This window comes from Chenopodium album, chromosome 12 (genome assembly GCF_948465745.1).
Source record: "Chenopodium album chromosome 12, dcCheAlbu1.1, whole genome shotgun sequence".
NCBI lineage: Eukaryota > Viridiplantae > Streptophyta > Magnoliopsida > Caryophyllales > Amaranthaceae > Chenopodium > Chenopodium album.
Genome location: NC_137845.1, coordinates 48,065,738 through 48,082,545, shown reverse-complemented (window position 1 = coordinate 48,082,545; position 16,808 = coordinate 48,065,738). Strand labels below are relative to the sequence as shown.

Below are 16,808 nucleotides of genomic sequence, written 5' to 3'. Positions count from 1 at the left end.
TGGGTGCGATCATACCAGCACTAATGCACCGGATCCCATCAGAACTCCGCAGTTAAGCGTGCTTGGGCGAGAGTAGTACTAGGATGGGTGACCTCCTGGGAAGTCCTCGTGTTGCACCCCTTTTTCGGCGAATTCGGAATTTATTTTTGTTTTTGGTTATTTTGATTTGAGACGCGTAGATCCCGAAAAACTAACCAATTTGAAAGAAAAAAATGTTTAGTTCGGGCGATCGGGCGCAAAGTTACGGCATTTTAAAAGAAATCAGGGGCTGGAAAGGGTATAAATAAAAATTAACGCTCTAAGTAAATGGGTGCGATCATACCAGCACTAATGCACCGGATCCCATCAGAACTCCGCAGTTAAGCGTGCTTGGGCGAGAGTAGTACTAGGATGGGTGACCTCCTGGGAAGTCCTCGTGTTGCACCCCTTTTTCGGCGAATTCGGAATTTATTTTTGTTTTTGGTTATTTTGATTTGAGACGCGTAGATCCCGAAAAACTAACCAATTTGAAAGAAAAAAATGTTTAGATCGGGCGATCGGGCGCAAAGTTACGGCATTTTAAAAGAAATCAGGGGCTGGAAAGGGTATAAATAAAAATTAACGCTCTAAGTAAATGGGTGCGATCATACCAGCACTAATGCACCGGATCCCATCAGAACTCCGCAGTTAAGCGTGCTTGGGCGAGAGTAGTACTAGGATGGGTGACCTCCTGGGAAGTCCTCGTGTTGCACCCCTTTTTCGGCGAATTCGGAATTTATTTTTGTTTTTGGTTATTTTGATTTGAGACGCGTAGATCCCGAAAAACTAACCAATTTGAAAGAAAAAAATGTTTAGATCGGGCGATCGGGCGCAAAGTTACGGCATTTTAAAAGAAATCAGGGGCTGGAAAGGGTATAAATAAAAATTAACGCTCTAAGTAAATGGGTGCGATCATACCAGCACTAATGCACCGGATCCCATCAGAACTCCGCAGTTAAGCGTGCTTGGGCGAGAGTAGTACTAGGATGGGTGACCTCCTGGGAAGTCCTCGTGTTGCACCCCTTTTTCGGCGAATTCGGAATTTATTTTTGTTTTTGGTTATTTTGATTTGAGACGCGTAGATCCCGAAAAACTAACCAATTTGAAAGAAAAAAATGTTTAGTTCGGGCGATCGGGCGCAAAGTTACGGCATTTTAAAAGAAATCAGGGGCTGGAAAGGGTATAAATAAAAATTAACGCTCTAAGTAAATGGGTGCGATCATACCAGCACTAATGCACCGGATCCCATCAGAACTCCGCAGTTAAGCGTGCTTGGGCGAGAGTAGTACTAGGATGGGTGACCTCCTGGGAAGTCCTCGTGTTGCACCCCTTTTTCGGCGAATTCGGAATTTATTTTTGTTTTTGGTTATTTTGATTTGAGACGCGTAGATCCCGAAAAACTAACCAATTTGAAAGAAAAAAATGTTTAGATCGGGCGATCGGGCGCAAAGTTACGGCATTTTAAAAGAAATCAGGGGCTGGAAAGGGTATAAATAAAAATTAACGCTCTAAGTAAATGGGTGCGATCATACCAGCACTAATGCACCGGATCCCATCAGAACTCCGCAGTTAAGCGTGCTTGGGCGAGAGTAGTACTAGGATGGGTGACCTCCTGGGAAGTCCTCGTGTTGCACCCCTTTTTCGGCGAATTCGGAATTTATTTTTGTTTTTGGTTATTTTGATTTGAGACGCGTAGATCCCGAAAAACTAACCAATTTGAAAGAAAAAAATGTTTAGTTCGGGCGATCGGGCGCAAAGTTACGGCATTTTAAAAGAAATCAGGGGCTGGAAAGGGTATAAATAAAAATTAACGCTCTAAGTAAATGGGTGCGATCATACCAGCACTAATGCACCGGATCCCATCAGAACTCCGCAGTTAAGCGTGCTTGGGCGAGAGTAGTACTAGGATGGGTGACCTCCTGGGAAGTCCTCGTGTTGCACCCCTTTTTCGGCGAATTCGGAATTTATTTTTGTTTTTGGTTATTTTGATTTGAGACGCGTAGATCCCGAAAAACTAACCAATTTGAAAGAAAAAAATGTTTAGTTCGGGCGATCGGGCGCAAAGTTACGGCATTTTAAAAGAAATCAGGGGCTGGAAAGGGTATAAATAAAAATTAACGCTCTAAGTAAATGGGTGCGATCATACCAGCACTAATGCACCGGATCCCATCAGAACTCCGCAGTTAAGCGTGCTTGGGCGAGAGTAGTACTAGGATGGGTGACCTCCTGGGAAGTCCTCGTGTTGCACCCCTTTTTCGGCGAATTCGGAATTTATTTTTGTTTTTGGTTATTTTGATTTGAGACGCGTAGATCCCGAAAAACTAACCAATTTGAAAGAAAAAAATGTTTAGTTCGGGCGATCGGGCGCAAAGTTACGGCATTTTAAAAGAAATCAGGGGCTGGAAAGGGTATAAATAAAAATTAACGCTCTAAGTAAATGGGTGCGATCATACCAGCACTAATGCACCGGATCCCATCAGAACTCCGCAGTTAAGCGTGCTTGGGCGAGAGTAGTACTAGGATGGGTGACCTCCTGGGAAGTCCTCGTGTTGCACCCCTTTTTCGGCGAATTCGGAATTTATTTTTGTTTTTGGTTATTTTGATTTGAGACGCGTAGATCCCGAAAAACTAACCAATTTGAAAGAAAAAAATGTTTAGTTCGGGCGATCGGGCGCAAAGTTACGGCATTTTAAAAGAAATCAGGGGCTGGAAAGGGTATAAATAAAAATTAACGCTCTAAGTAAATGGGTGCGATCATACCAGCACTAATGCACCGGATCCCATCAGAACTCCGCAGTTAAGCGTGCTTGGGCGAGAGTAGTACTAGGATGGGTGACCTCCTGGGAAGTCCTCGTGTTGCACCCCTTTTTCGGCGAATTCGGAATTTATTTTTGTTTTTGGTTATTTTGATTTGAGACGCGTAGATCCCGAAAAACTAACCAATTTGAAAGAAAAAAATGTTTAGATCGGGCGATCGGGCGCAAAGTTACGGCATTTTAAAAGAAATCAGGGGCTGGAAAGGGTATAAATAAAAATTAACGCTCTAAGTAAATGGGTGCGATCATACCAGCACTAATGCACCGGATCCCATCAGAACTCCGCAGTTAAGCGTGCTTGGGCGAGAGTAGTACTAGGATGGGTGACCTCCTGGGAAGTCCTCGTGTTGCACCCCTTTTTCGGCGAATTCGGAATTTATTTTTGTTTTTGGTTATTTTGATTTGAGACGCGTAGATCCCGAAAAACTAACCAATTTGAAAGAAAAAAATGTTTAGTTCGGGCGATCGGGCGCAAAGTTACGGCATTTTAAAAGAAATCAGGGGCTGGAAAGGGTATAAATAAAAATTAACGCTCTAAGTAAATGGGTGCGATCATACCAGCACTAATGCACCGGATCCCATCAGAACTCCGCAGTTAAGCGTGCTTGGGCGAGAGTAGTACTAGGATGGGTGACCTCCTGGGAAGTCCTCGTGTTGCACCCCTTTTTCGGCGAATTCGGAATTTATTTTTGTTTTTGGTTATTTTGATTTGAGACGCGTAGATCCCGAAAAACTAACCAATTTGAAAGAAAAAAATGTTTAGTTCGGGCGATCGGGCGCAAAGTTACGGCATTTTAAAAGAAATCAGGGGCTGGAAAGGGTATAAATAAAAATTAACGCTCTAAGTAAATGGGTGCGATCATACCAGCACTAATGCACCGGATCCCATCAGAACTCCGCAGTTAAGCGTGCTTGGGCGAGAGTAGTACTAGGATGGGTGACCTCCTGGGAAGTCCTCGTGTTGCACCCCTTTTTCGGCGAATTCGGAATTTATTTTTGTTTTTGGTTATTTTGATTTGAGACGCGTAGATCCCGAAAAACTAACCAATTTGAAAGAAAAAAATGTTTAGATCGGGCGATCGGGCGCAAAGTTACGGCATTTTAAAAGAAATCAGGGGCTGGAAAGGGTATAAATAAAAATTAACGCTCTAAGTAAATGGGTGCGATCATACCAGCACTAATGCACCGGATCCCATCAGAACTCCGCAGTTAAGCGTGCTTGGGCGAGAGTAGTACTAGGATGGGTGACCTCCTGGGAAGTCCTCGTGTTGCACCCCTTTTTCGGCGAATTCGGAATTTATTTTTGTTTTTGGTTATTTTGATTTGAGACGCGTAGATCCCGAAAAACTAACCAATTTGAAAGAAAAAAATGTTTAGATCGGGCGATCGGGCGCAAAGTTACGGCATTTTAAAAGAAATCAGGGGCTGGAAAGGGTATAAATAAAAATTAACGCTCTAAGTAAATGGGTGCGATCATACCAGCACTAATGCACCGGATCCCATCAGAACTCCGCAGTTAAGCGTGCTTGGGCGAGAGTAGTACTAGGATGGGTGACCTCCTGGGAAGTCCTCGTGTTGCACCCCTTTTTCGGCGAATTCGGAATTTATTTTTGTTTTTGGTTATTTTGATTTGAGACGCGTAGATCCCGAAAAACTAACCAATTTGAAAGAAAAAAATGTTTAGATCGGGCGATCGGGCGCAAAGTTACGGCATTTTAAAAGAAATCAGGGGCTGGAAAGGGTATAAATAAAAATTAACGCTCTAAGTAAATGGGTGCGATCATACCAGCACTAATGCACCGGATCCCATCAGAACTCCGCAGTTAAGCGTGCTTGGGCGAGAGTAGTACTAGGATGGGTGACCTCCTGGGAAGTCCTCGTGTTGCACCCCTTTTTCGGCGAATTCGGAATTTATTTTTGTTTTTGGTTATTTTGATTTGAGACGCGTAGATCCCGAAAAACTAACCAATTTGAAAGAAAAAAATGTTTAGTTCGGGCGATCGGGCGCAAAGTTACGGCATTTTAAAAGAAATCAGGGGCTGGAAAGGGTATAAATAAAAATTAACGCTCTAAGTAAATGGGTGCGATCATACCAGCACTAATGCACCGGATCCCATCAGAACTCCGCAGTTAAGCGTGCTTGGGCGAGAGTAGTACTAGGATGGGTGACCTCCTGGGAAGTCCTCGTGTTGCACCCCTTTTTCGGCGAATTCGGAATTTATTTTTGTTTTTGGTTATTTTGATTTGAGACGCGTAGATCCCGAAAAACTAACCAATTTGAAAGAAAAAAATGTTTAGTTCGGGCGATCGGGCGCAAAGTTACGGCATTTTAAAAGAAATCAGGGGCTGGAAAGGGTATAAATAAAAATTAACGCTCTAAGTAAATGGGTGCGATCATACCAGCACTAATGCACCGGATCCCATCAGAACTCCGCAGTTAAGCGTGCTTGGGCGAGAGTAGTACTAGGATGGGTGACCTCCTGGGAAGTCCTCGTGTTGCACCCCTTTTTCGGCGAATTCGGAATTTATTTTTGTTTTTGGTTATTTTGATTTGAGACGCGTAGATCCCGAAAAACTAACCAATTTGAAAGAAAAAAATGTTTAGTTCGGGCGATCGGGCGCAAAGTTACGGCATTTTAAAAGAAATCAGGGGCTGGAAAGGGTATAAATAAAAATTAACGCTCTAAGTAAATGGGTGCGATCATACCAGCACTAATGCACCGGATCCCATCAGAACTCCGCAGTTAAGCGTGCTTGGGCGAGAGTAGTACTAGGATGGGTGACCTCCTGGGAAGTCCTCGTGTTGCACCCCTTTTTCGGCGAATTCGGAATTTATTTTTGTTTTTGGTTATTTTGATTTGAGACGCGTAGATCCCGAAAAACTAACCAATTTGAAAGAAAAAAATGTTTAGATCGGGCGATCGGGCGCAAAGTTACGGCATTTTAAAAGAAATCAGGGGCTGGAAAGGGTATAAATAAAAATTAACGCTCTAAGTAAATGGGTGCGATCATACCAGCACTAATGCACCGGATCCCATCAGAACTCCGCAGTTAAGCGTGCTTGGGCGAGAGTAGTACTAGGATGGGTGACCTCCTGGGAAGTCCTCGTGTTGCACCCCTTTTTCGGCGAATTCGGAATTTATTTTTGTTTTTGGTTATTTTGATTTGAGACGCGTAGATCCCGAAAAACTAACCAATTTGAAAGAAAAAAATGTTTAGATCGGGCGATCGGGCGCAAAGTTACGGCATTTTAAAAGAAATCAGGGGCTGGAAAGGGTATAAATAAAAATTAACGCTCTAAGTAAATGGGTGCGATCATACCAGCACTAATGCACCGGATCCCATCAGAACTCCGCAGTTAAGCGTGCTTGGGCGAGAGTAGTACTAGGATGGGTGACCTCCTGGGAAGTCCTCGTGTTGCACCCCTTTTTCGGCGAATTCGGAATTTATTTTTGTTTTTGGTTATTTTGATTTGAGACGCGTAGATCCCGAAAAACTAACCAATTTGAAAGAAAAAAATGTTTAGTTCGGGCGATCGGGCGCAAAGTTACGGCATTTTAAAAGAAATCAGGGGCTGGAAAGGGTATAAATAAAAATTAACGCTCTAAGTAAATGGGTGCGATCATACCAGCACTAATGCACCGGATCCCATCAGAACTCCGCAGTTAAGCGTGCTTGGGCGAGAGTAGTACTAGGATGGGTGACCTCCTGGGAAGTCCTCGTGTTGCACCCCTTTTTCGGCGAATTCGGAATTTATTTTTGTTTTTGGTTATTTTGATTTGAGACGCGTAGATCCCGAAAAACTAACCAATTTGAAAGAAAAAAATGTTTAGATCGGGCGATCGGGCGCAAAGTTACGGCATTTTAAAAGAAATCAGGGGCTGGAAAGGGTATAAATAAAAATTAACGCTCTAAGTAAATGGGTGCGATCATACCAGCACTAATGCACCGGATCCCATCAGAACTCCGCAGTTAAGCGTGCTTGGGCGAGAGTAGTACTAGGATGGGTGACCTCCTGGGAAGTCCTCGTGTTGCACCCCTTTTTCGGCGAATTCGGAATTTATTTTTGTTTTTGGTTATTTTGATTTGAGACGCGTAGATCCCGAAAAACTAACCAATTTGAAAGAAAAAAATGTTTAGTTCGGGCGATCGGGCGCAAAGTTACGGCATTTTAAAAGAAATCAGGGGCTGGAAAGGGTATAAATAAAAATTAACGCTCTAAGTAAATGGGTGCGATCATACCAGCACTAATGCACCGGATCCCATCAGAACTCCGCAGTTAAGCGTGCTTGGGCGAGAGTAGTACTAGGATGGGTGACCTCCTGGGAAGTCCTCGTGTTGCACCCCTTTTTCGGCGAATTCGGAATTTATTTTTGTTTTTGGTTATTTTGATTTGAGACGCGTAGATCCCGAAAAACTAACCAATTTGAAAGAAAAAAATGTTTAGTTCGGGCGATCGGGCGCAAAGTTACGGCATTTTAAAAGAAATCAGGGGCTGGAAAGGGTATAAATAAAAATTAACGCTCTAAGTAAATGGGTGCGATCATACCAGCACTAATGCACCGGATCCCATCAGAACTCCGCAGTTAAGCGTGCTTGGGCGAGAGTAGTACTAGGATGGGTGACCTCCTGGGAAGTCCTCGTGTTGCACCCCTTTTTCGGCGAATTCGGAATTTATTTTTGTTTTTGGTTATTTTGATTTGAGACGCGTAGATCCCGAAAAACTAACCAATTTGAAAGAAAAAAATGTTTAGTTCGGGCGATCGGGCGCAAAGTTACGGCATTTTAAAAGAAATCAGGGGCTGGAAAGGGTATAAATAAAAATTAACGCTCTAAGTAAATGGGTGCGATCATACCAGCACTAATGCACCGGATCCCATCAGAACTCCGCAGTTAAGCGTGCTTGGGCGAGAGTAGTACTAGGATGGGTGACCTCCTGGGAAGTCCTCGTGTTGCACCCCTTTTTCGGCGAATTCGGAATTTATTTTTGTTTTTGGTTATTTTGATTTGAGACGCGTAGATCCCGAAAAACTAACCAATTTGAAAGAAAAAAATGTTTAGATCGGGCGATCGGGCGCAAAGTTACGGCATTTTAAAAGAAATCAGGGGCTGGAAAGGGTATAAATAAAAATTAACGCTCTAAGTAAATGGGTGCGATCATACCAGCACTAATGCACCGGATCCCATCAGAACTCCGCAGTTAAGCGTGCTTGGGCGAGAGTAGTACTAGGATGGGTGACCTCCTGGGAAGTCCTCGTGTTGCACCCCTTTTTCGGCGAATTCGGAATTTATTTTTGTTTTTGGTTATTTTGATTTGAGACGCGTAGATCCCGAAAAACTAACCAATTTGAAAGAAAAAAATGTTTAGTTCGGGCGATCGGGCGCAAAGTTACGGCATTTTAAAAGAAATCAGGGGCTGGAAAGGGTATAAATAAAAATTAACGCTCTAAGTAAATGGGTGCGATCATACCAGCACTAATGCACCGGATCCCATCAGAACTCCGCAGTTAAGCGTGCTTGGGCGAGAGTAGTACTAGGATGGGTGACCTCCTGGGAAGTCCTCGTGTTGCACCCCTTTTTCGGCGAATTCGGAATTTATTTTTGTTTTTGGTTATTTTGATTTGAGACGCGTAGATCCCGAAAAACTAACCAATTTGAAAGAAAAAAATGTTTAGTTCGGGCGATCGGGCGCAAAGTTACGGCATTTTAAAAGAAATCAGGGGCTGGAAAGGGTATAAATAAAAATTAACGCTCTAAGTAAATGGGTGCGATCATACCAGCACTAATGCACCGGATCCCATCAGAACTCCGCAGTTAAGCGTGCTTGGGCGAGAGTAGTACTAGGATGGGTGACCTCCTGGGAAGTCCTCGTGTTGCACCCCTTTTTCGGCGAATTCGGAATTTATTTTTGTTTTTGGTTATTTTGATTTGAGACGCGTAGATCCCGAAAAACTAACCAATTTGAAAGAAAAAAATGTTTAGTTCGGGCGATCGGGCGCAAAGTTACGGCATTTTAAAAGAAATCAGGGGCTGGAAAGGGTATAAATAAAAATTAACGCTCTAAGTAAATGGGTGCGATCATACCAGCACTAATGCACCGGATCCCATCAGAACTCCGCAGTTAAGCGTGCTTGGGCGAGAGTAGTACTAGGATGGGTGACCTCCTGGGAAGTCCTCGTGTTGCACCCCTTTTTCGGCGAATTCGGAATTTATTTTTGTTTTTGGTTATTTTGATTTGAGACGCGTAGATCCCGAAAAACTAACCAATTTGAAAGAAAAAAATGTTTAGTTCGGGCGATCGGGCGCAAAGTTACGGCATTTTAAAAGAAATCAGGGGCTGGAAAGGGTATAAATAAAAATTAACGCTCTAAGTAAATGGGTGCGATCATACCAGCACTAATGCACCGGATCCCATCAGAACTCCGCAGTTAAGCGTGCTTGGGCGAGAGTAGTACTAGGATGGGTGACCTCCTGGGAAGTCCTCGTGTTGCACCCCTTTTTCGGCGAATTCGGAATTTATTTTTGTTTTTGGTTATTTTGATTTGAGACGCGTAGATCCCGAAAAACTAACCAATTTGAAAGAAAAAAATGTTTAGTTCGGGCGATCGGGCGCAAAGTTACGGCATTTTAAAAGAAATCAGGGGCTGGAAAGGGTATAAATAAAAATTAACGCTCTAAGTAAATGGGTGCGATCATACCAGCACTAATGCACCGGATCCCATCAGAACTCCGCAGTTAAGCGTGCTTGGGCGAGAGTAGTACTAGGATGGGTGACCTCCTGGGAAGTCCTCGTGTTGCACCCCTTTTTCGGCGAATGCGGAATTTATTTTTGTTTTTGGTTATTTTGATTTGAGACGCGTAGATCCCGAAAAACTAACCAATTTGAAAGAAAAAAATGTTTAGTTCGGGCGATCGGGCGCAAAGTTACGGCATTTTAAAAGAAATCAGGGGCTGGAAAGGGTATAAATAAAAATTAACGCTCTAAGTAAATGGGTGCGATCATACCAGCACTAATGCACCGGATCCCATCAGAACTCCGCAGTTAAGCGTGCTTGGGCGAGAGTAGTACTAGGATGGGTGACCTCCTGGGAAGTCCTCGTGTTGCACCCCTTTTTCGGCGAATTCGGAATTTATTTTTGTTTTTGGTTATTTTGATTTGAGACGCGTAGATCCCGAAAAACTAACCAATTTGAAAGAAAAAAATGTTTAGTTCGGGCGATCGGGCGCAAAGTTACGGCATTTTAAAAGAAATCAGGGGCTGGAAAGGGTATAAATAAAAATTAACGCTCTAAGTAAATGGGTGCGATCATACCAGCACTAATGCACCGGATCCCATCAGAACTCCGCAGTTAAGCGTGCTTGGGCGAGAGTAGTACTAGGATGGGTGACGTCCTGGGAAGTCCTCGTGTTGCTCCCCCTTTTCGGCGAATTCGGAATTTATTTTTGTTTTTGGTTATTTTGATTTGAGACGCGTAGATCCCGAAAAACTAACCAATTTGAAAGAAAAAAATGTTTAGTTCGGGCGATCGGGCGCAAAGTTACGGCATTTTAAAAGAAATCAGGGGCTGGAAAGGGTATAAATAAAAATTAACGCTCTAAGTAAATGGGTGCGATCATACCAGCACTAATGCACCGGATCCCATCAGAACTCCGCAGTTAAGCGTGCTTGGGCGAGAGTAGTACTAGGATGGGTGACCTCCTGGGAAGTCCTCGTGTTGCACCCCTTTTTCGGCGAATTCGGAATTTATTTTTGTTTTTGGTTATTTTGATTTGAGACGCGTAGATCCCGAAAAACTAACCAATTTGAAAGAAAAAAATGTTTAGTTCGGGCGATCGGGCGCAAAGTTACGGCATTTTAAAAGAAATCAGGGGCTGGAAAGGGTATAAATAAAAATTAACGCTCTAAGTAAATGGGTGCGATCATACCAGCACTAATGCACCGGATCCCATCAGAACTCCGCAGTTAAGCGTGCTTGGGCGAGAGTAGTACTAGGATGGGTGACCTCCTGGGAAGTCCTCGTGTTGCACCCCTTTTTCGGCGAATTCGGAATTTATTTTTGTTTTTGGTTATTTTGATTTGAGACGCGTAGATCCCGAAAAACTAACCAATTTGAAAGAAAAAAATGTTTAGTTCGGGCGATCGGGCGCAAAGTTACGGCATTTTAAAAGAAATCAGGGGCTGGAAAGGGTATAAATAAAAATTAACGCTCTAAGTAAATGGGTGCGATCATACCAGCACTAATGCACCGGATCCCATCAGAACTCCGCAGTTAAGCGTGCTTGGGCGAGAGTAGTACTAGGATGGGTGACCTCCTGGGAAGTCCTCGTGTAGCTCCCCCTTTTCGGCGAATTCGGAATTTATTTTTGTTTTTGGTTATTTTGATTTGAGACGCGTAGATCCCGAAAAACTAACCAATTTGAAAGAAAAAAATGTTTAGTTCGGGCGATCGGGCGCAAAGTTACGGCATTTTAAAAGAAATCAGGGGCTGGAAAGGGTATAAATAAAAATTAACGCTCTAAGTAAATGGGTGCGATCATACCAGCACTAATGCACCGGATCCCATCAGAACTCCGCAGTTAAGCGTGCTTGGGCGAGAGTAGTACTAGGATGGGTGACCTCCTGGGAAGTCCTCGTGTTGCACCCCTTTTTCGGCGAATTCGGAATTTATTTTTGTTTTTGGTTATTTTGATTTGAGACGCGTAGATCCCGAAAAACTAACCAATTTGAAAGAAAAAAATGTTTAGTTCGGGCGATCGGGCGCAAAGTTACGGCATTTTAAAAGAAATCAGGGGCTGGAAAGGGTATAAATAAAAATTAACGCTCTAAGTAAATGGGTGTGATCATACCAGCACTAATGCACCGGATCCCATCAGAACTCCGCAGTTAAGCGTGCTTGGGCGAGAGTAGTACTAGGATGGGTGACCTCCTGGGAAGTCCTCGTGTTGCACCCCTTTTTCGGCGAATTCGGAATTTATTTTTGTTTTTGGTTATTTTGATTTGAGACGCGTAGATCCCGAAAAACTAACCAATTTGAAAGAAAAAAATGTTTAGATCGGGCGATCGGGCGCAAAGTTACGGCATTTTAAAAGAAATCAGGGGCTGGAAAGGGTATAAATAAAAATTAACGCTCTAAGTAAATGGGTGCGATCATACCAGCACTAATGCACCGGATCCCATCAGAACTCCGCAGTTAAGCGTGCTTGGGCGAGAGTAGTACTAGGATGGGTGACCTCCTGGGAAGTCCTCGTGTTGCACCCCTTTTTCGGCGAATTCGGAATTTATTTTTGTTTTTGGTTATTTTGATTTGAGACGCGTAGATCCCGAAAAACTAACCAATTTGAAAGAAAAAAATGTTTAGTTCGGGCGATCGGGCGCAAAGTTACGGCATTTTAAAAGAAATCAGGGGCTGGAAAGGGTATAAATAAAAATTAACGCTCTAAGTAAATGGGTGCGATCATACCAGCACTAATGCACCGGATCCCATCAGAACTCCGCAGTTAAGCGTGCTTGGGCGAGAGTAGTACTAGGATGGGTGACCTCCTGGGAAGTCCTCGTGTTGCACCCCTTTTTCGGCGAATTCGGAATTTATTTTTGTTTTTGGTTATTTTGATTTGAGACGCGTAGATCCCGAAAAACTAACCAATTTGAAAGAAAAAAATGTTTAGATCGGGCGATCGGGCGCAAAGTTACGGCATTTTAAAAGAAATCAGGGGCTGGAAAGGGTATAAATAAAAATTAACGCTCTAAGTAAATGGGTGCGATCATACCAGCACTAATGCACCGGATCCCATCAGAACTCCGCAGTTAAGCGTGCTTGGGCGAGAGTAGTACTAGGATGGGTGACCTCCTGGGAAGTCCTCGTGTTGCACCCCTTTTTCGGCGAATTCGGAATTTATTTTTGTTTTTGGTTATTTTGATTTGAGACGCGTAGATCCCGAAAAACTAACCAATTTGAAAGAAAAAAATGTTTAGTTCGGGCGATCGGGCGCAAAGTTACGGCATTTTAAAAGAAATCAGGGGCTGGAAAGGGTATAAATAAAAATTAACGCTCTAAGTAAATGGGTGCGATCATACCAGCACTAATGCACCGGATCCCATCAGAACTCCGCAGTTAAGCGTGCTTGGGCGAGAGTAGTACTAGGATGGGTGACCTCCTCGGAAGTCCTCGTGTTGCACCCCTTTTTCGGCGAATTCGGAATTTATTTTTGTTTTTGGTTATTTTGATTTGAGACGCGTAGATCCCGAAAAACTAACCAATTTGAAAGAAAAAAATGTTTAGATCGGGCGATCGGGCGCAAAGTTACGGCATTTTAAAAGAAATCAGGGGCTGGAAAGGGTATAAATAAAAATTAACGCTCTAAGTAAATGGGTGCGATCATACCAGCACTAATGCACCGGATCCCATCAGAACTCCGCAGTTAAGCGTGCTTGGGCGAGAGTAGTACTAGGATGGGTGACCTCCTGGGAAGTCCTCGTGTTGCACCCCTTTTTCGGCGAATTCGGAATTTATTTTTGTTTTTGGTTATTTTGATTTGAGACGCGTAGATCCCGAAAAACTAACCAATTTGAAAGAAAAAAATGTTTAGTTCGGGCGATCGGGCGCAAAGTTACGGCATTTTAAAAGAAATCAGGGGCTGGAAAGGGTATAAATAAAAATTAACGCTCTAAGTAAATGGGTGCGATCATACCAGCACTAATGCACCGGATCCCATCAGAACTCCGCAGTTAAGCGTGCTTGGGCGAGAGTAGTACTAGGATGGGTGACCTCCTGGGAAGTCCTCGTGTTGCACCCCTTTTTCGGCGAATTCGGAATTTATTTTTGTTTTTGGTTATTTTGATTTGAGACGCGTAGATCCCGAAAAACTAACCAATTTGAAAGAAAAAAATGTTTAGATCGGGCGATCGGGCGCAAAGTTACGGCATTTTAAAAGAAATCAGGGGCTGGAAAGGGTATAAATAAAAATTAACGCTCTAAGTAAATGGGTGCGATCATACCAGCACTAATGCACCGGATCCCATCAGAACTCCGCAGTTAAGCGTGCTTGGGCGAGAGTAGTACTAGGATGGGTGACCTCCTGGGAAGTCCTCGTGTTGCACCCCTTTTTCGGCGAATTCGGAATTTATTTTTGTTTTTGGTTATTTTGATTTGAGACGCGTAGATCCCGAAAAACTAACCAATTTGAAAGAAAAAAATGTTTAGTTCGGGCGATCGGGCGCAAAGTTACGGCATTTTAAAAGAAATCAGGGGCTGGAAAGGGTATAAATAAAAATTAACGCTCTAAGTAAATGGGTGCGATCATACCAGCACTAATGCACCGGATCCCATCAGAACTCCGCAGTTAAGCGTGCTTGGGCGAGAGTAGTACTAGGATGGGTGACCTCCTCGGAAGTCCTCGTGTTGCACCCCTTTTTCGGCGAATTCGGAATTTATTTTTGTTTTTGGTTATTTTGATTTGAGACGCGTAGATCCCGAAAAACTAACCAATTTGAAAGAAAAAAATGTTTAGATCGGGCGATCGGGCGCAAAGTTACGGCATTTTAAAAGAAATCAGGGGCTGGAAAGGGTATAAATAAAAATTAACGCTCTAAGTAAATGGGTGCGATCATACCAGCACTAATGCACCGGATCCCATCAGAACTCCGCAGTTAAGCGTGCTTGGGCGAGAGTAGTACTAGGATGGGTGACCTCCTGGGAAGTCCTCGTGTTGCACCCCTTTTTCGGCGAATTCGGAATTTATTTTTGTTTTTGGTTATTTTGATTTGAGACGCGTAGATCCCGAAAAACTAACCAATTTGAAAGAAAAAAATGTTTAGTTCGGGCGATCGGGCGCAAAGTTACGGCATTTTAAAAGAAATCAGGGGCTGGAAAGGGTATAAATAAAAATTAACGCTCTAAGTAAATGGGTGCGATCATACCAGCACTAATGCACCGGATCCCATCAGAACTCCGCAGTTAAGCGTGCTTGGGCGAGAGTAGTACTAGGATGGGTGACCTCCTGGGAAGTCCTCGTGTTGCACCCCTTTTTCGGCGAATTCGGAATTTATTTTTGTTTTTGGTTATTTTGATTTGAGACGCGTAGATCCCGAAAAACTAACCAATTTGAAAGAAAAAAATGTTTAGATCGGGCGATCGGGCGCAAAGTTACGGCATTTTAAAAGAAATCAGGGGCTGGAAAGGGTATAAATAAAAATTAACGCTCTAAGTAAATGGGTGCGATCATACCAGCACTAATGCACCGGATCCCATCAGAACTCCGCAGTTAAGCGTGCTTGGGCGAGAGTAGTACTAGGATGGGTGACCTCCTGGGAAGTCCTCGTGTTGCACCCCTTTTTCGGCGAATTCGGAATTTATTTTTGTTTTTGGTTATTTTGATTTGAGACGCGTAGATCCCGAAAAACTAACCAATTTGAAAGAAAAAAATGTTTAGTTCGGGCGATCGGGCGCAAAGTTACGGCATTTTAAAAGAAATCAGGGGCTGGAAAGGGTATAAATAAAAATTAACGCTCTAAGTAAATGGGTGCGATCATACCAGCACTAATGCACCGGATCCCATCAGAACTCCGCAGTTAAGCGTGCTTGGGCGAGAGTAGTACTAGGATGGGTGACCTCCTGGGAAGTCCTCGTGTTGCACCCCTTTTTCGGCGAATTCGGAATTTATTTTTGTTTTTGGTTATTTTGATTTGAGACGCGTAGATCCCGAAAAACTAACCAATTTGAAAGAAAAAAATGTTTAGATCGGGCGATCGGGCGCAAAGTTACGGCATTTTAAAAGAAATCAGGGGCTGGAAAGGGTATAAATAAAAATTAACGCTCTAAGTAAATGGGTGCGATCATACCAGCACTAATGCACCGGATCCCATCAGAACTCCGCAGTTAAGCGTGCTTGGGCGAGAGTAGTACTAGGATGGGTGACCTCCTGGGAAGTCCTCGTGTTGCACCCCTTTTTCGGCGAATTCGGAATTTATTTTTGTTTTTGGTTATTTTGATTTGAGACGCGTAGATCCCGAAAAACTAACCAATTTGAAAGAAAAAAATGTTTAGATCGGGCGATCGGGCGCAAAGTTACGGCATTTTAAAAGAAATCAGGGGCTGGAAAGGGTATAAATAAAAATTAACGCTCTAAGTAAATGGGTGCGATCATACCAGCACTAATGCACCGGATCCCATCAGAACTCCGCAGTTAAGCGTGCTTGGGCGAGAGTAGTACTAGGATGGGTGACCTCCTGGGAAGTCCTCGTGTTGCACCCCTTTTTCGGCGAATTCGGAATTTATTTTTGTTTTTGGTTATTTTGATTTGAGACGCGTAGATCCCGAAAAACTAACCAATTTGAAAGAAAAAAATGTTTAGTTCGGGCGATCGGGCGCAAAGTTACGGCATTTTAAAAGAAATCAGGGGCTGGAAAGGGTATAAATAAAAATTAACGCTCTAAGTAAATGGGTGCGATCATACCAGCACTAATGCACCGGATCCCATCAGAACTCCGCAGTTAAGCGTGCTTGGGCGAGAGTAGTACTAGGATGGGTGACCTCCTGGGAAGTCCTCGTGTTGCACCCCTTTTTCGGCGAATTCGGAATTTATTTTTGTTTTTGGTTATTTTGATTTGAGACGCGTAGATCCCGAAAAACTAACCAATTTGAAAGAAAAAAATGTTTAGTTCGGGCGATCGGGCGCAAAGTTACGGCATTTTAAAAGAAATCAGGGGCTGGAAAGGGTATAAATAAAAATTAACGCTCTAAGTAAATGGGTGCGATCATACCAGCACTAATGCACCGGATCCCATCAGAACTCCGCAGTTAAGCGTGCTTGGGCGAGAGTAGTACTAGGATGGGTGACCTCCTGGGAAGTCCTCGTGTTGCACCCCTTTTTCGGCGAATTCGGAATTTATTTTTGTTTTTGGTTATTTTGATTTGAGACGCGTAGATCCCGAAAAACTAACCAATTTGAAAGAAAAAAATGTTTAGATCGGGCGAT

At 43.4% G+C, this 16,808-nt stretch overlaps 55 non-coding genes across 55 annotated transcripts; all 55 read left to right on the top strand.

Annotated features, from left to right (window-relative positions):
• Position 1: 1 nt before the first annotated feature.
• LOC145573868 (5S ribosomal RNA) lies at positions 2-120 on the top strand. The gene has a single exon (XR_014097842.1). It is a non-coding gene; the product is annotated as a 5S ribosomal RNA (ribosomal RNA).
• Positions 121-308: 188 nt separating this feature from the next.
• On the top strand, positions 309-427 carry LOC145573867 (5S ribosomal RNA). The gene has a single exon (XR_014097841.1). It is a non-coding gene; the product is annotated as a 5S ribosomal RNA (ribosomal RNA).
• Positions 428-615: 188 nt separating this feature from the next.
• Positions 616-734, top strand: LOC145573866 (5S ribosomal RNA). Its single transcript, XR_014097840.1, has one exon. It is a non-coding gene; the product is annotated as a 5S ribosomal RNA (ribosomal RNA).
• A 188-nt stretch (positions 735-922) lies between these two features.
• Positions 923-1,041, top strand: LOC145573865 (5S ribosomal RNA). Its single transcript, XR_014097839.1, has one exon. It is a non-coding gene; the product is annotated as a 5S ribosomal RNA (ribosomal RNA).
• Positions 1,042-1,229: 188 nt separating this feature from the next.
• LOC145573863 (5S ribosomal RNA) lies at positions 1,230-1,348 on the top strand. Its single transcript, XR_014097837.1, has one exon. It is a non-coding gene; the product is annotated as a 5S ribosomal RNA (ribosomal RNA).
• Positions 1,349-1,536: 188 nt separating this feature from the next.
• Positions 1,537-1,655, top strand: LOC145573862 (5S ribosomal RNA). Its single transcript, XR_014097836.1, has one exon. It is a non-coding gene; the product is annotated as a 5S ribosomal RNA (ribosomal RNA).
• Positions 1,656-1,843: 188 nt separating this feature from the next.
• Positions 1,844-1,962, top strand: LOC145573861 (5S ribosomal RNA). Its single transcript, XR_014097835.1, has one exon. It is a non-coding gene; the product is annotated as a 5S ribosomal RNA (ribosomal RNA).
• A 188-nt stretch (positions 1,963-2,150) lies between these two features.
• On the top strand, positions 2,151-2,269 carry LOC145573860 (5S ribosomal RNA). The gene has a single exon (XR_014097834.1). It is a non-coding gene; the product is annotated as a 5S ribosomal RNA (ribosomal RNA).
• Positions 2,270-2,457: 188 nt separating this feature from the next.
• On the top strand, positions 2,458-2,576 carry LOC145573859 (5S ribosomal RNA). Its single transcript, XR_014097833.1, has one exon. It is a non-coding gene; the product is annotated as a 5S ribosomal RNA (ribosomal RNA).
• A 188-nt stretch (positions 2,577-2,764) lies between these two features.
• LOC145573856 (5S ribosomal RNA) lies at positions 2,765-2,883 on the top strand. Its single transcript, XR_014097831.1, has one exon. It is a non-coding gene; the product is annotated as a 5S ribosomal RNA (ribosomal RNA).
• A 188-nt stretch (positions 2,884-3,071) lies between these two features.
• Positions 3,072-3,190, top strand: LOC145573855 (5S ribosomal RNA). Its single transcript, XR_014097830.1, has one exon. It is a non-coding gene; the product is annotated as a 5S ribosomal RNA (ribosomal RNA).
• Positions 3,191-3,378: 188 nt separating this feature from the next.
• LOC145573854 (5S ribosomal RNA) lies at positions 3,379-3,497 on the top strand. The gene has a single exon (XR_014097829.1). It is a non-coding gene; the product is annotated as a 5S ribosomal RNA (ribosomal RNA).
• Positions 3,498-3,685: 188 nt separating this feature from the next.
• On the top strand, positions 3,686-3,804 carry LOC145573853 (5S ribosomal RNA). The gene has a single exon (XR_014097828.1). It is a non-coding gene; the product is annotated as a 5S ribosomal RNA (ribosomal RNA).
• A 188-nt stretch (positions 3,805-3,992) lies between these two features.
• Positions 3,993-4,111, top strand: LOC145573852 (5S ribosomal RNA). Its single transcript, XR_014097827.1, has one exon. It is a non-coding gene; the product is annotated as a 5S ribosomal RNA (ribosomal RNA).
• A 188-nt stretch (positions 4,112-4,299) lies between these two features.
• Positions 4,300-4,418, top strand: LOC145573851 (5S ribosomal RNA). The gene has a single exon (XR_014097826.1). It is a non-coding gene; the product is annotated as a 5S ribosomal RNA (ribosomal RNA).
• Positions 4,419-4,606: 188 nt separating this feature from the next.
• On the top strand, positions 4,607-4,725 carry LOC145573850 (5S ribosomal RNA). Its single transcript, XR_014097825.1, has one exon. It is a non-coding gene; the product is annotated as a 5S ribosomal RNA (ribosomal RNA).
• Positions 4,726-4,913: 188 nt separating this feature from the next.
• LOC145573849 (5S ribosomal RNA) lies at positions 4,914-5,032 on the top strand. The gene has a single exon (XR_014097824.1). It is a non-coding gene; the product is annotated as a 5S ribosomal RNA (ribosomal RNA).
• Positions 5,033-5,220: 188 nt separating this feature from the next.
• On the top strand, positions 5,221-5,339 carry LOC145573848 (5S ribosomal RNA). The gene has a single exon (XR_014097823.1). It is a non-coding gene; the product is annotated as a 5S ribosomal RNA (ribosomal RNA).
• A 188-nt stretch (positions 5,340-5,527) lies between these two features.
• Positions 5,528-5,646, top strand: LOC145573847 (5S ribosomal RNA). The gene has a single exon (XR_014097822.1). It is a non-coding gene; the product is annotated as a 5S ribosomal RNA (ribosomal RNA).
• Positions 5,647-5,834: 188 nt separating this feature from the next.
• LOC145573845 (5S ribosomal RNA) lies at positions 5,835-5,953 on the top strand. The gene has a single exon (XR_014097820.1). It is a non-coding gene; the product is annotated as a 5S ribosomal RNA (ribosomal RNA).
• A 188-nt stretch (positions 5,954-6,141) lies between these two features.
• LOC145573844 (5S ribosomal RNA) lies at positions 6,142-6,260 on the top strand. Its single transcript, XR_014097819.1, has one exon. It is a non-coding gene; the product is annotated as a 5S ribosomal RNA (ribosomal RNA).
• A 188-nt stretch (positions 6,261-6,448) lies between these two features.
• LOC145573843 (5S ribosomal RNA) lies at positions 6,449-6,567 on the top strand. Its single transcript, XR_014097818.1, has one exon. It is a non-coding gene; the product is annotated as a 5S ribosomal RNA (ribosomal RNA).
• Positions 6,568-6,755: 188 nt separating this feature from the next.
• Positions 6,756-6,874, top strand: LOC145573841 (5S ribosomal RNA). Its single transcript, XR_014097817.1, has one exon. It is a non-coding gene; the product is annotated as a 5S ribosomal RNA (ribosomal RNA).
• Positions 6,875-7,062: 188 nt separating this feature from the next.
• Positions 7,063-7,181, top strand: LOC145573840 (5S ribosomal RNA). The gene has a single exon (XR_014097816.1). It is a non-coding gene; the product is annotated as a 5S ribosomal RNA (ribosomal RNA).
• Positions 7,182-7,369: 188 nt separating this feature from the next.
• On the top strand, positions 7,370-7,488 carry LOC145573839 (5S ribosomal RNA). The gene has a single exon (XR_014097815.1). It is a non-coding gene; the product is annotated as a 5S ribosomal RNA (ribosomal RNA).
• A 188-nt stretch (positions 7,489-7,676) lies between these two features.
• LOC145573838 (5S ribosomal RNA) lies at positions 7,677-7,795 on the top strand. The gene has a single exon (XR_014097814.1). It is a non-coding gene; the product is annotated as a 5S ribosomal RNA (ribosomal RNA).
• A 188-nt stretch (positions 7,796-7,983) lies between these two features.
• On the top strand, positions 7,984-8,102 carry LOC145573837 (5S ribosomal RNA). Its single transcript, XR_014097813.1, has one exon. It is a non-coding gene; the product is annotated as a 5S ribosomal RNA (ribosomal RNA).
• A 188-nt stretch (positions 8,103-8,290) lies between these two features.
• Positions 8,291-8,409, top strand: LOC145573836 (5S ribosomal RNA). The gene has a single exon (XR_014097812.1). It is a non-coding gene; the product is annotated as a 5S ribosomal RNA (ribosomal RNA).
• Positions 8,410-8,597: 188 nt separating this feature from the next.
• LOC145573835 (5S ribosomal RNA) lies at positions 8,598-8,716 on the top strand. The gene has a single exon (XR_014097811.1). It is a non-coding gene; the product is annotated as a 5S ribosomal RNA (ribosomal RNA).
• Positions 8,717-8,904: 188 nt separating this feature from the next.
• LOC145573833 (5S ribosomal RNA) lies at positions 8,905-9,023 on the top strand. The gene has a single exon (XR_014097809.1). It is a non-coding gene; the product is annotated as a 5S ribosomal RNA (ribosomal RNA).
• Positions 9,024-9,211: 188 nt separating this feature from the next.
• LOC145573832 (5S ribosomal RNA) lies at positions 9,212-9,330 on the top strand. The gene has a single exon (XR_014097808.1). It is a non-coding gene; the product is annotated as a 5S ribosomal RNA (ribosomal RNA).
• A 188-nt stretch (positions 9,331-9,518) lies between these two features.
• LOC145573831 (5S ribosomal RNA) lies at positions 9,519-9,637 on the top strand. The gene has a single exon (XR_014097807.1). It is a non-coding gene; the product is annotated as a 5S ribosomal RNA (ribosomal RNA).
• A 188-nt stretch (positions 9,638-9,825) lies between these two features.
• On the top strand, positions 9,826-9,944 carry LOC145573830 (5S ribosomal RNA). Its single transcript, XR_014097806.1, has one exon. It is a non-coding gene; the product is annotated as a 5S ribosomal RNA (ribosomal RNA).
• Positions 9,945-10,132: 188 nt separating this feature from the next.
• On the top strand, positions 10,133-10,251 carry LOC145573038 (5S ribosomal RNA). The gene has a single exon (XR_014097153.1). It is a non-coding gene; the product is annotated as a 5S ribosomal RNA (ribosomal RNA).
• A 188-nt stretch (positions 10,252-10,439) lies between these two features.
• LOC145573829 (5S ribosomal RNA) lies at positions 10,440-10,558 on the top strand. The gene has a single exon (XR_014097805.1). It is a non-coding gene; the product is annotated as a 5S ribosomal RNA (ribosomal RNA).
• A 188-nt stretch (positions 10,559-10,746) lies between these two features.
• Positions 10,747-10,865, top strand: LOC145573828 (5S ribosomal RNA). The gene has a single exon (XR_014097804.1). It is a non-coding gene; the product is annotated as a 5S ribosomal RNA (ribosomal RNA).
• Positions 10,866-11,053: 188 nt separating this feature from the next.
• Positions 11,054-11,172, top strand: LOC145573012 (5S ribosomal RNA). The gene has a single exon (XR_014097128.1). It is a non-coding gene; the product is annotated as a 5S ribosomal RNA (ribosomal RNA).
• A 188-nt stretch (positions 11,173-11,360) lies between these two features.
• Positions 11,361-11,479, top strand: LOC145573827 (5S ribosomal RNA). The gene has a single exon (XR_014097803.1). It is a non-coding gene; the product is annotated as a 5S ribosomal RNA (ribosomal RNA).
• Positions 11,480-11,667: 188 nt separating this feature from the next.
• LOC145573928 (5S ribosomal RNA) lies at positions 11,668-11,786 on the top strand. The gene has a single exon (XR_014097901.1). It is a non-coding gene; the product is annotated as a 5S ribosomal RNA (ribosomal RNA).
• Positions 11,787-11,974: 188 nt separating this feature from the next.
• LOC145573826 (5S ribosomal RNA) lies at positions 11,975-12,093 on the top strand. The gene has a single exon (XR_014097802.1). It is a non-coding gene; the product is annotated as a 5S ribosomal RNA (ribosomal RNA).
• Positions 12,094-12,281: 188 nt separating this feature from the next.
• On the top strand, positions 12,282-12,400 carry LOC145573825 (5S ribosomal RNA). Its single transcript, XR_014097801.1, has one exon. It is a non-coding gene; the product is annotated as a 5S ribosomal RNA (ribosomal RNA).
• Positions 12,401-12,588: 188 nt separating this feature from the next.
• LOC145573824 (5S ribosomal RNA) lies at positions 12,589-12,707 on the top strand. Its single transcript, XR_014097800.1, has one exon. It is a non-coding gene; the product is annotated as a 5S ribosomal RNA (ribosomal RNA).
• A 188-nt stretch (positions 12,708-12,895) lies between these two features.
• Positions 12,896-13,014, top strand: LOC145572806 (5S ribosomal RNA). The gene has a single exon (XR_014096933.1). It is a non-coding gene; the product is annotated as a 5S ribosomal RNA (ribosomal RNA).
• A 188-nt stretch (positions 13,015-13,202) lies between these two features.
• Positions 13,203-13,321, top strand: LOC145573822 (5S ribosomal RNA). Its single transcript, XR_014097798.1, has one exon. It is a non-coding gene; the product is annotated as a 5S ribosomal RNA (ribosomal RNA).
• Positions 13,322-13,509: 188 nt separating this feature from the next.
• On the top strand, positions 13,510-13,628 carry LOC145573821 (5S ribosomal RNA). The gene has a single exon (XR_014097797.1). It is a non-coding gene; the product is annotated as a 5S ribosomal RNA (ribosomal RNA).
• Positions 13,629-13,816: 188 nt separating this feature from the next.
• LOC145573820 (5S ribosomal RNA) lies at positions 13,817-13,935 on the top strand. The gene has a single exon (XR_014097796.1). It is a non-coding gene; the product is annotated as a 5S ribosomal RNA (ribosomal RNA).
• A 188-nt stretch (positions 13,936-14,123) lies between these two features.
• LOC145572805 (5S ribosomal RNA) lies at positions 14,124-14,242 on the top strand. Its single transcript, XR_014096932.1, has one exon. It is a non-coding gene; the product is annotated as a 5S ribosomal RNA (ribosomal RNA).
• A 188-nt stretch (positions 14,243-14,430) lies between these two features.
• Positions 14,431-14,549, top strand: LOC145573819 (5S ribosomal RNA). Its single transcript, XR_014097795.1, has one exon. It is a non-coding gene; the product is annotated as a 5S ribosomal RNA (ribosomal RNA).
• Positions 14,550-14,737: 188 nt separating this feature from the next.
• LOC145573818 (5S ribosomal RNA) lies at positions 14,738-14,856 on the top strand. Its single transcript, XR_014097794.1, has one exon. It is a non-coding gene; the product is annotated as a 5S ribosomal RNA (ribosomal RNA).
• Positions 14,857-15,044: 188 nt separating this feature from the next.
• On the top strand, positions 15,045-15,163 carry LOC145573817 (5S ribosomal RNA). The gene has a single exon (XR_014097793.1). It is a non-coding gene; the product is annotated as a 5S ribosomal RNA (ribosomal RNA).
• Positions 15,164-15,351: 188 nt separating this feature from the next.
• LOC145573816 (5S ribosomal RNA) lies at positions 15,352-15,470 on the top strand. The gene has a single exon (XR_014097792.1). It is a non-coding gene; the product is annotated as a 5S ribosomal RNA (ribosomal RNA).
• Positions 15,471-15,658: 188 nt separating this feature from the next.
• LOC145573815 (5S ribosomal RNA) lies at positions 15,659-15,777 on the top strand. Its single transcript, XR_014097791.1, has one exon. It is a non-coding gene; the product is annotated as a 5S ribosomal RNA (ribosomal RNA).
• A 188-nt stretch (positions 15,778-15,965) lies between these two features.
• On the top strand, positions 15,966-16,084 carry LOC145573814 (5S ribosomal RNA). Its single transcript, XR_014097790.1, has one exon. It is a non-coding gene; the product is annotated as a 5S ribosomal RNA (ribosomal RNA).
• A 188-nt stretch (positions 16,085-16,272) lies between these two features.
• LOC145573813 (5S ribosomal RNA) lies at positions 16,273-16,391 on the top strand. The gene has a single exon (XR_014097789.1). It is a non-coding gene; the product is annotated as a 5S ribosomal RNA (ribosomal RNA).
• A 188-nt stretch (positions 16,392-16,579) lies between these two features.
• On the top strand, positions 16,580-16,698 carry LOC145573811 (5S ribosomal RNA). The gene has a single exon (XR_014097787.1). It is a non-coding gene; the product is annotated as a 5S ribosomal RNA (ribosomal RNA).
• The last annotated feature ends 110 nt before the right edge of the window (positions 16,699-16,808 follow it).